Below are 13,454 nucleotides of genomic sequence, written 5' to 3'. Positions count from 1 at the left end.
TATTCTACCTGAGCTCGAACATAAGCGTCAGCATCACAGGTCTTACGGTCAGTCTGCTTGAATCTAACCATGGCTGCTAGCTGTAATATCAGGGTAAAGCAAGAAGTGAGCCAAAAGCTCAACAAGTGCAAACAATACAGCGCAAAGCATAAATCGGGATATACCTTTAGGAATGACAATGGAATGACATAATCAATGATAATCGAGAGATAAAACTTACGTGAGTTGGCATCATTTTGCTTGCATCAAAACAAATTTTAAAATCATACTTAATCAAAATCATTTTATGACGCTACGGATTACAGCCGGTGATCAGCCGCGAAGTAATCCCGAACCTCGCTGGGTTCTAAAACATTATTGGGAATCCCTAGGCAACTTTTAAGCCTAATATAAGTGTGGAAAGGACTCGCGTCTCAGTCCAGATCCACCATTCAAGAAAACATTTGTCCCCCTTTGGGACTGAAAAATCCACGTTTTAATCATTTTAAAAACTGATGCCGATTTATGACAAAATCTCTTTTGACTGTAATTATTTTTATCAAGGGATTATAGATCAACTGGAAATATGACACTAAATCTCAGGGCCATGATCTACTAGACTTTACTATATTAGGGTAATTGAGAGGTTTCCATAAACAAGAATTTTGACAAGGAAATTAAGCAAGGCTATTGGATAATATGAAAGAGTAATGCCAAACTAGGCTTAAAGCAATGGTTGTAGACAAGGTATAGGTATTAGAACATCAAGAAGATAAGCATCACTGGTTCCAATAGGATAGAGGGGTTAAAATATAAAGAAAGCGATCATCAGCTCAAGATATAACAGGGTATCAAGCTTTTAGGGTAAGGATAGGATTATCAAACAATCATGAATGAATTTAAGAAATGATTGGCTTTTAGGTATCAAGATAAAGTTTCTATCGAGGTTATTTCAAGAGTTGAATCAAAGCATCAGGGTGCAATATCAAGATTTCTCAGGGATCAATAGCATGATAATCAAAAGGATCAATAAGGTATTATAACAAATCTCTATTTTATCATGGCATTAAACTATCATGAAAGACTTTTGAACTACTTGCAATACGTACTCGAGGGTTCATGGCATCTCTATGTAATTCAAAGATAAACAAAAGATACTCTTGATTTAAATATATCAAAATGACTCAGGATAATTGCATCGATATATATATATGAACTGTTTACAGTAAATGCGAAGGTCAAGTTGAATCACTTGCCTTGAGATAGACTGGTCTGGTCTGACTGGTAGGAGCAACAACTGGAGCTTCACTCGACTTTTATGGCAAGTTTTCCCTCGTCTCGAGATCCTACATAAATAATAATAATCCTCATTATAATATATTCTTACCATCTTAACCTATTTACAACCCGAAATTAAACATGGATGGCACTTAGGCCTATACGCACTTAATTCATATCCACCATTATATTTTTAAATGTACACACGTAGCCACATAATCACATATCGTATATTAATACCAAATAACATCATATACACCATAATGCCACACTAGGCTTGGATGATCTCGACTCACCACTTAAGTTACTTGGTCGCTAACTAAACGAAGTCTTCGAATTTGGGCTTCCTAACTCAATGTGCCTTTCTTAAATTATCCAAAACCTATTGACCCTCACTTGTGCCTTTTGTTCTACTGACCTTACACTATCTTACAACTATGGTGGTCGACCTAATACTCACTTCTAAGTGTCCTAAAACTATGTGATAAGTGAAAGTGCTCACTGGTGCAAATTTCAGAATGGTAACTAAGGTTTCTTGAGTGCATTAGACACTCTTAAACTACAAGTTTTTCTTCAAAATTTTTACACAAGACTCTCCTGACCTAAGGGCATCTCACAAGCTTGATGTGGCTCAAAGGCCTGGCTTGGGCCTTCTTGGGCCTAAGCTAAAAGTCCAAGGTTCCCCTGTTTTTCTGGGCAGAAAATGCCCTGACTTGAATTAACTTGTGACACATGGTTCTAGCTCATATCCTATGAACTATGGTTGGAAAAACTTCTCTGACATACCCTCTAACTAAGGCCCAATTGGGCCTAATGAGGGCCTACCCATGACATGGCCAAATCTCCCTATTTCTAAGTTGCAACAAAACTGCCCCCTGCTGGACAGATTTTGTTATTCTACTTGTGCACCTAACCAATTGACATGCAAACCTCCAACCAACTCCTAAAACCTATTATATACTCCCCATACTAACTTCTGGTGGCTTGGGCCTCAAAGTGCCCATCAATGACATGGTCAAAACTCACTCTAAACTCAGGGTACTAAACTGATTTTTCTGCAGAAACTATAACTCTTATTTTCCAAGGTTTTGACTTGACAAACCCAATTATCAACAACTAAATACTTAAACCAAGACCTATACTTGGTGTTCTACTGAACTAACTCTTTTTTTTCTCAAAATACCCTTGGTGAGATCATCCTTACCTATGGTGCAACTATGGCAAAATAAAAGAGACTACTCTTTACAACTCATAAACCTTTATGCTTTTGAAACAACATGATATATATTTTTATAAAAGATAACCACAAATTATTACCATGCAACAAGAAGCATAAATCCATATTATCACATTATTCCTACTGAAATTAAGGCTCACTAACAAAATCTTTTCCAAATGATCAAAATCTTACAACAAACTAAGAGAATTCCACATGCATGCATGCCTTCGGGTTTTTCAACCCAAAACAACCCATTTTCTACATATATTCCATCTTAAAATTGACATGCAAGCCTAGCATAAGGTATACCTAGATGATCACTTAGCATGCAAGGAGTTTTATCAAATTATCATCACAAAATTTAAGTCATTATCACATAAACATGCAAAAATTGATCAAAACAACAAGAATGATTTCAAGGACCATTCATTCGGCTCCCATATGGTCATGGCCGAATGAAATGGATGGAAATGGCCATTAAATCATCAAGATTTTCCTTCTCATGACTTGGCACTTATCCATTCATTGTAGTCCTCTCAAAAACAACCTTAAATCCATAAGAATCAAGATTGTATATTTGAGTTTCACTAAAACCTTAACATGCAACTTTAAAACTTAAACTTTTTACTCAAAACTCTTTGGAATATAAATGATCATGATATAGGAAGTAATATTTACTTGTATGGGAGGTGGAAACTTGAATGTGGAATGAAGAAAAGGGGAGGGGGGTAGGGCTTCGGCAAAAAGCCGAGAGGAAAGGTGGGAGGAGGGAGAGGAGAGGGAGAAAAAATGTAGAAATGGTGGAGTGATCATCTTGATTGTTTGGTTTTTATTTGCCCACAAGTGAGTGGATGTGAGAAATTACAAGAGTAACCCTCTAGCCAAAGTTAGGCAAGTTTGCATGCAAGGTCAAGGAGGTAATTTGGCTAGCAATTTGTGAGTTAGTGGGGTGGTTATTGACTCTTTAGCCCTTTGGTTAAATAGAAGAGAGTTTGCATGCAAGGTTATTCATGTAATTTGATAATTATTAAGCAACTAATTTCCAAAGATTTATTTTTATATAATAAAGTACAAGTTCAAAAATTATAAAATTTATACCATAAAATAACTTGGATTTTTAGAGACTTTATAAAATCATTTTCAAAATTTGTGTACAAAATGTCTTTTAAAAGAAAATTTTTCCAAAGCTTAGAATATTCCTTATAAATCAAAAATAAAGAAATTAAATAAATTCTTGCTTTGAAAAATCATATACTACCCAGAGCAAATTTAAAATGCAAAAATTTTCACTCACACAAACGTACAAGCATTGAATATATTTTTATTTAACTTAATATTATTCACAAATAATATTACATAAAATGCCGGTCGTAACATCCTCTCCCCCTTAAGGGATTCTGTCCCCAGAATCTAAGAGAACAGATGAGGATACCGGGAACGCACATCAGACTCTAACTCCCAAGTCGACTCTTCGACCTTAGGGTTCCTCCAAAGTACTTTCACTAACTTTACTGATTTATTTCTAAGACTCTTTACTTGCCAGTCGAGTACTTTAACCGGTTGCTCCACAAATGACAGGTCTGCCTGAATTTCTACAGGTTCATATTCTATCACATGGCTAGCGTCAGGATTGTACTTCTTAAGCAACGACACATGGAACACATTATGCACATGCTGATACTGAGGTGGTAAGGCCAACTCGTAGGCCACCTTTCCTACTTGACTCAAAATCTCAAAAGGACCTACGTATCTAGGTGCTAACTTTCCTTTCTTGCCAAATCTTATCAACCCTTTCCTAGGTGACACTTTTAGCAACACAGCTTCGCCAATTTGGAATTGAACATCCTTGCGCGCTGGATCCGCATACTTCCTCTGTCTATCTTGAGCAGCAAGCAACCTTTTCTGAATTAACTTGACTGAGTCATGCAACTGTTGTACCAATTCTGAGCCGAGAATTCTTCCTTCTCCTACTTCATCCCAACTTGTTGGTGATCTACATCTTCGCCCGTACAAAGCTTCATATGGTGGCATGCCGATACTGGAATGATAGCTGTTGTTATATGAAAATTCAATTAATGGCAGGTGGTCGTCCCAACTTCCAGCAAAATCGATTGCACAACTGCGCAACATGTCTTCAATGGTTTGAATTGTTCTTTCACTCTGGCCATCAGTCTGCGGGTGATACGCCGTGCTCATATTCAACTTCGTGCCAAGACATTCCTGGAATTGCTTCCAGAATCTTGAGTTAAATCGGGGATCTCTGTCTGAAACTATTGATACAGGTACTCCATGCCTTAATACGATTTCGTGCACATACAGATGAACCAACTTGTCCAGTGACGACTTCTCATTTATTGGAAGGAAATGCGCCGACTTCGTAAGACGATCAATTATAACCCATATTGCGTCATGTCCGGATTTTGTTCGCGGTAGTCCTACTATAAAGTCCATAGCGATATTTTCCCATTTCCATTCTGGAATCTTCAGGGGCTGAATTAACCCGCTTGGTCGTTGATGTTCTGCCTTTACTTTCTGACAAGTATAGCACTTCGCAACCCATTCTGCCACGTCTCGCTTCATATTTGGCCACCAAAAGTTCTTCTTTAAGTCTTGATACATCTTGGTGCTTCCCGGGTGGATTGAAAATTTCGAATGGTGGGCTTCATGGAGGATCTCATTCTTTAATTCAGATACATGGGGAATCCATATTCTGGATGAAAACCTTAGTATTCCTTGCTCATCCTTTTTAGTATTAATCTCCTCTCCAGATAACTGATTTTTCTCTTTTTCCATTACTTCCTCTTGACACTTCTTTATCTTTTCCATTAGTGTTGGCTGAAAGGTCATTGCATGACAAACTTCTTTGACTTTCCCATAAGCACAAAGTTCCAGTTCAAATTTTCCGATTTCTTCAGATAACTCTTTTGATGTTATCATTGCATTCAATCTTTCCTTCCGACTCAGCGCATCGGCCACTACGTTCGCCTTTCCAGGATGGTAATTTATCGAACAGTCATAGTCTTTAATCAATTCCAGCCATCTCCTCTGCCTCATATTGAGCTCTTTCTGAGTAAAAATGTACTTTAAGCTCTTGTGATCCGTGTAGATTTCACACTTTTCTCCATAGAGATAGTGTCTCCAAATCTCGAGTGCGAACACTATGGCGGCTAATTCCAAGTCATGCGTCGGATACTTTAACTCGTGCGGCTTCAACTGTCTTGACGCATATGCTATTACCTTACTGTGTTGCATCAACACACAACCCAAACCCTTATGTGAAGCGTCGCTGAATATTACAAAATTCCCTTGATCATCTGGAAGTACTAACACCGGAGCTGTTACCAACTTCTGTTTTAACTCTTGAAAGCTATTTTCACATTCTGCACTCCATTCAAACTTTTGATTCTTTCTGGTTAACTTGGTCAATGGTGTGGCGATCTTCGAGAAATCCTTGACGAATCTTCTATAGTATCCGGCCAATCCTAGAAAACTTCGCACTTCCGTAGGAGTCCTTGGCCTCTCCCAACTCATAACTGCATCAATCTTCGCCGGATCCACTTTAATTCCATCATTTCCAATAACATGCCCCAAAAATTGAACTTCCTTTAACCAAAACTCACATTTGGTAAACTTGGCATACAACTTCTCTTGTCGGAGTATCTCCAATGCTATCCAGAGATGCTGCATATGTTCTTCTTCCGATTTAGAATAAATAAGGATGTCATCAATAAATACCACGACAAATTTATCCAAATACTTCTTAAATACTCGATTCATCAGATCCATGAATGCGGCCGGGGCGTTGGTCAATCCAAACGGCATTACTAGGAATTCATAATGCCCATATCTGGTCCTAAATGCGGTCTTGGGAATATCTCCTTCCTTGATCTTTAATTGATGGTATCCCGATCTCAAGTCAATCTTCGAAAAACATTTTGCTCCCTTTAACTGATCAAAAAGGTCATCTATCCTTGGTAGCGGGTAGCGGTTCTTGATCGTTACTTTATTCAACTCCCGGTAATCTATGCATAGACGCATACTCCCATCTTTCTTCTTCACAAAGAGAACAGGTGCTCCCCATGGCGACGTACTTGGTCGTATCACTCCCTTATCCAATAATTCTTGTAGCTGGCTCGCCAACTCTTTCATTTCTGCTGGTGCCATCCTATACGGAGCCTTTGAAACTGGTTCCGTGCCTGGAGCAAGGTTGATCTCGAACTCAATTTGTCGATCTGGTGGTAAGCCTGGTAGTTCGTCGGGAAACACATCGGGGAACTCATTTACTACAGGAATATCCTCCATGCTGGGGCTGCCTCTCTCTGAATCCACTACATATGCTAGGAACGACTCACAACCTTTTCTAAGTAACTTCTTAGCCTGAATAATTGTAAGAAATAGTTTCCCTTGCCTCTGCCCCTTAAATACTACCTTCTCTCCACTCTTCGTCTTTAAATACACTCTCTTGGTCTTACAATTTATCTGCGCGCTATTCTCTCCTAACCAATCCATTCCTAAGATTATGTCAAACTCTCCCAGCTTGAAGAGTATCAAGTCGGCTGAGAACTTATATCCCGAAATATCAATCTCACATTTTGGACAAAATTGATTCACAGGAATCTTCTCTTGGTTCGCAATTACCACATTTACTACCTCACTCATAACCGTTTTATCACATTGGATCTTATCAACAAAGGATTCTGATATGAAAGATCTTGTGGCTCCCGAATCAATCAATACTTTGGCTTTGACATTATTGAGTAAAAGTGTACCTGCTATCACCTCAGAATTCTGAACAGCATCTTTCATCTTTAGATCAAATGTCCTTGCTGTTGCTTGCGGGGTTGGTGCGGGTGGTGGAGGTAATGCCAATACCTCAGCTGGCACGCTTGCACTGGTACTTGCCACGTTCATCAGAGCTCTGACTGGTCCTGTTGCCTTACACTCCCTAGCCATGTGTCCAGTCTTCCCACACTTGTAGCACGTAACTCCTGGCCTTGGCATCTTGCACTCATTTGCCAAATGTCCCTTCTGATTGCACCTATAACAGGTCATACTCAGCTTATTGCATACTCCGGGGTGCCTTCTTCCACAGTGCTTGCATTCTGGCCTCTGGAACCTGTTTTCTCCAACTTGCCCTTGGCTTGCCTGATTGTTCCCTTTTGATTCTTGCCTTTTGCCCAAATTTCCTTTCCTTTGAAAATTTCCGCCCTTCTGGAAACCAATCCTCCTTACATTCCGATCTTGCGAACTTCCAGCTTCAGACTTTTCTTCATAAAATGGAACCTTCCTCTTCTTGTTATCCCTCTCTTTTCTTGACTGCATCCCATTATTCTCAATCAGAGCAGCTTTCTGTACTACTCCCGCATAAGTTTCAAGTTCAAACATAGCCACCCTATCTCTGATCCAAGGCTCCAATCCTTGCTGAAATTTCTTTGCTTTTTCCTCCTCAGTGCTGGTATACTTTGTCACAAACCTTGACAACTCAGTGAACTTCTTCTCATATTCCAGTACAGTCATGTTCCCTTGTTTTAACTCAAGAAATTTTAGCTCCATCTGATTCTGCATGTACTTAGGGTAATACTTGTCCAGAAATAACTTCTTAAATCTCTCCCAAGAAATCTGCTGAGTGACTTCCATAGCTTTTACTGATTCCCACCAATAAATGACTTCTCCCTTCAAGAAGTAAGTGGCATACAGCGTCTTCTGATCGTCCCCTAACTGTACCAACTCAAAAGCCCTTTCCATCTCCTTGATCCATGTGTTTGCTATCACTGGATCAGTGGTATCATGAAATACAGGTGGATTCACACTCTGAAAAACCTTGAAAGTGACAATTTGTCTTGGTGGTACTGGTGGTTCAGGTGGTTGATATGGCTCACGGTTATCTTGGTTTTCAATTCGTTGTTGAAGAGTTAGTTGTTGTTGAGCTATAGCATTGGTTTGCTGTTGCAAGGTTTCCAGTAGTTGAAGAATGTTTGGGTCTGTGGTGAAGGTGGTTGTTGGGTTCTTCTTTTTGGGAGGCATGATCCTGAAATAAGAGTTGTGTTATAACAAATATGAATGATAAAATGATTCGAGGGTATCGCATGGCATTCTTGTTTACATATGGGGTCACGTTTCCAAATTAAGCAGATATGATGATAAAAACATAAAATAACAGTTGAGAGCAAATGGAACAATAGCACATAATTATTAAAATTTTTAAAGGTCACAGTACATAGGATTGGGACATAGTCTGATTCTAGAAATAACAGGCTTATTTAAAGGAAAGACGGAAACAACTGGGGATTCCATAGAGTCTGATAGTACAACAACATGAAAGGTAAATGGAAAGAACTAAGGCTCCACTCCATCTGAACGGGGCTTGGTAGACTTTTCCTCTCGAAGTGTCTTCACAATGCTCTGGAGCTCATCCGCCACCATCTGAATGACATACTGGCTGGTACGGTCCCGGTGCGCTGGCATCTCTTCAAGCTTAGTGTTGACGTACCCAACCAAGGTCTCAAGTCTCGCAATCATCTGCTCCTTGGGCTTCCCTTCGTAGTTTCGGCTGTCCGGATACACGTTCTTCAGTCGGTCTATCAGTCGGTCGTACTTGCCCTGAAGCATGTCGAACTCGCGCCTCAACTCAGCATACACGGAGAAAGCAATAGTGTCGTCCGACCCAGAGGATGACGAGGAATGCGCCCTTTGCTGACAACCAATAAGAGGAGTATTAATAATAATTTACTTTACCTACTCTCTCGCATAGTATCTATAACCTACTCACAAGTCCTATAACCTATTTGGGCTGTTCAGGGACTCTAAACCGTAGCTCTGATACCAAAACCTGTCACACCCCCAACTTAAATAGCAAAATAATTATAGCTATTACATCATTTTAAAGAGTATTACACAACCAAAATCCAAGATCTTTACAGTTTAGGGTTTGAAACAGCCCAACACTACCAACTATTACATCTGATTACAAATACCGAGTCCTCACACAACTATTATTACTTATTCTACCTGAGCTCGAACATAAGCGTCAGCATCACAGGTCTTACGGTCAGTCTGCTTGAATCTAACCATGGCTGCTAGCTGTAATATCAGGGTAAAGCAAGAAGTGAGCCAAAAGCTCAACAAGTGCAAACAATACAGCGCAAAGCATAAATCGGGATATACCTTTAGGAATGACAATGGAATGACATAATCAATGATAATCGAGAGATAAAACTTACGTGAGTTGGCATCATTTTGCTTGCATCAAAACAAATTTTAAAATCATACTTAATCAAAATCATTTTATGACGCTACGGATTACAGCCGGTGATCAGCCGCGAAGTAATCCCGAACCTCGCTGGGTTCTAAAACATTATTGGGAATCCCTAGGCAACTTTTAAGCCTAATATAAGTGTGGAAAGGACTCGCGTCTCAGTCCAGATCCACCATTCAAGAAAACATTTGTCCCCCTTTGGGACTGAAAAATCCACGTTTTAATCATTTTAAAAACTGATGCCGATTTATGACAAAATCTCTTTTGACTGTAATTATTTTTATCAAGGGATTATAGATCAACTGGAAATATGACACTAAATCTCAGGGCCATGATCTACTAGACTTTACTATATTAGGGTAATTGAGAGGTTTCCATAAACAAGAATTTTGACAAGGAAATTAAGCAAGGCTATTGGATAATATGAAAGAGTAATGCCAAACTAGGCTTAAAGCAATGGTTGTAGACAAGGTATAGGTATTAGAACATCAAGAAGATAAGCATCACTGGTTCCAATAGGATAGAGGGGTTAAAATATAAAGAAAGCGATCATCAGCTCAAGATATAACAGGGTATCAAGCTTTTAGGGTAAGGATAGGATTATCAAACAATCATGAATGAATTTAAGAAATGATTGGCTTTTAGGTATCAAGATAAAGTTTCTATCGAGGTTATTTCAAGAGTTGAATCAAAGCATCAGGGTGCAATATCAAGATTTCTCAGGGATCAATAGCATGATAATCAAAAGGATCAATAAGGTATTATAACAAATCTCTATTTTATCATGGCATTAAACTATCATGAAAGACTTTTGAACTACTTGCAATACGTACTCGAGGGTTCATGGCATCTCTATGTAATTCAAAGATAAACAAAAGATACTCTTGATTTAAATATATCAAAATGACTCAGGATAATTGCATCGATATATATATATGAACTGTTTACAGTAAATGCGAAGGTCAAGTTGAATCACTTGCCTTGAGATAGACTGGTCTGGTCTGACTGGTAGGAGCAACAACTGGAGCTTCACTCGACTTTTATGGCAAGTTTTCCCTCGTCTCGAGATCCTACATAAATAATAATAATCCTCATTATAATATATTCTTACCATCTTAACCTATTTACAACCCGAAATTAAACATGGATGGCACTTAGGCCTATACGCACTTAATTCATATCCACCATTATATTTTTAAATGTACACACGTAGCCACATAATCACATATCGTATATTAATACCAAATAACATCATATACACCATAATGCCACACTAGGCTTGGATGATCTCGACTCACCACTTAAGTTACTTGGTCGCTAACTAAACGAAGTCTTCGAATTTGGGCTTCCTAACTCAATGTGCCTTTCTTAAATTATCCAAAACCTATTGACCCTCACTTGTGCCTTTTGTTCTACTGACCTTACACTATCTTACAACTATGGTGGTCGACCTAATACTCACTTCTAAGTGTCCTAAAACTATGTGATAAGTGAAAGTGCTCACTGGTGCAAATTTCAGAATGGTAACTAAGGTTTCTTGAGTGCATTAGACACTCTTAAACTACAAGTTTTTCTTCAAAATTTTTACACAAGACTCTCCTGACCTAAGGGCATCTCACAAGCTTGATGTGGCTCAAAGGCCTGGCTTGGGCCTTCTTGGGCCTAAGCTAAAAGTCCAAGGTTCCCCTGTTTTTCTGGGCAGAAAATGCCCTGACTTGAATTAACTTGTGACACATGGTTCTAGCTCATATCCTATGAACTATGGTTGGAAAAACTTCTCTGACATACCCTCTAACTAAGGCCCAATTGGGCCTAATGAGGGCCTACCCATGACATGGCCAAATCTCCCTATTTCTAAGTTGCAACAAAACTGCCCCCTGCTGGACAGATTTTGTTATTCTACTTGTGCACCTAACCAATTGACATGCAAACCTCCAACCAACTCCTAAAACCTATTATATACTCCCCATACTAACTTCTGGTGGCTTGGGCCTCAAAGTGCCCATCAATGACATGGTCAAAACTCACTCTAAACTCAGGGTACTAAACTGATTTTTCTGCAGAAACTATAACTCTTATTTTCCAAGGTTTTGACTTGACAAACCCAATTATCAACAACTAAATACTTAAACCAAGACCTATACTTGGTGTTCTACTGAACTAACTCTTTTTTTTCTCAAAATACCCTTGGTGAGATCATCCTTACCTATGGTGCAACTATGGCAAAATAAAAGAGACTACTCTTTACAACTCATAAACCTTTATGCTTTTGAAACAACATGATATATATTTTTATAAAAGATAACCACAAATTATTACCATGCAACAAGAAGCATAAATCCATATTATCACATTATTCCTACTGAAATTAAGGCTCACTAACAAAATCTTTTCCAAATGATCAAAATCTTACAACAAACTAAGAGAATTCCACATGCATGCATGCCTTCGGGTTTTTCAACCCAAAACAACCCATTTTCTACATATATTCCATCTTAAAATTGACATGCAAGCCTAGCATAAGGTATACCTAGATGATCACTTAGCATGCAAGGAGTTTTATCAAATTATCATCACAAAATTTAAGTCATTATCACATAAACATGCAAAAATTGATCAAAACAACAAGAATGATTTCAAGGACCATTCATTCGGCTCCCATATGGTCATGGCCGAATGAAATGGATGGAAATGGCCATTAAATCATCAAGATTTTCCTTCTCATGACTTGGCACTTATCCATTCATTGTAGTCCTCTCAAAAACAACCTTAAATCCATAAGAATCAAGATTGTATATTTGAGTTTCACTAAAACCTTAACATGCAACTTTAAAACTTAAACTTTTTACTCAAAACTCTTTGGAATATAAATGATCATGATATAGGAAGTAATATTTACTTGTATGGGAGGTGGAAACTTGAATGTGGAATGAAGAAAAGGGGAGGGGGGTAGGGCTTCGGCAAAAAGCCGAGAGGAAAGGTGGGAGGAGGGAGAGGAGAGGGAGAAAAAATGTAGAAATGGTGGAGTGATCATCTTGATTGTTTGGTTTTTATTTGCCCACAAGTGAGTGGATGTGAGAAATTACAAGAGTAACCCTCTAGCCAAAGTTAGGCAAGTTTGCATGCAAGGTCAAGGAGGTAATTTGGCTAGCAATTTGTGAGTTAGTGGGGTGGTTATTGACTCTTTAGCCCTTTGGTTAAATAGAAGAGAGTTTGCATGCAAGGTTATTCATGTAATTTGATAATTATTAAGCAACTAATTTCCAAAGATTTATTTTTATATAATAAAGTACAAGTTCAAAAATTATAAAATTTATACCATAAAATAACTTGGATTTTTAGAGACTTTATAAAATCATTTTCAAAATTTGTGTACAAAATGTCTTTTAAAAGAAAATTTTTCCAAAGCTTAGAATATTCCTTATAAATCAAAAATAAAGAAATTAAATAAATTCTTGCTTTGAAAAATCATATACTACCCAGAGCAAATTTAAAATGCAAAAATTTTCACTCACACAAACGTACAAGCATTGAATATATTTTTATTTAACTTAATATTATTCACAAATAATATTACATAAAATGCCGGTCGTAACACCAGTCGTATAAGTTTCATGAACCAACGAAGTCTGTAGAGAAGGGAGTTGTGTTTTGAAGTTTTCCGATGTTCGCCGGAAACTGGAAAATTTCACGGCCAAATTTCGGCCAAATCAGGGATTGTTA

The sequence above is a fragment of the Apium graveolens genome, chromosome 2 (assembly GCF_009905375.1).
Source record: "Apium graveolens cultivar Ventura chromosome 2, ASM990537v1, whole genome shotgun sequence".
Classification (NCBI taxonomy): Eukaryota; Viridiplantae; Streptophyta; class Magnoliopsida; order Apiales; family Apiaceae; genus Apium; species Apium graveolens.
Note: the sequence above shows the minus strand (reverse complement) of the source record.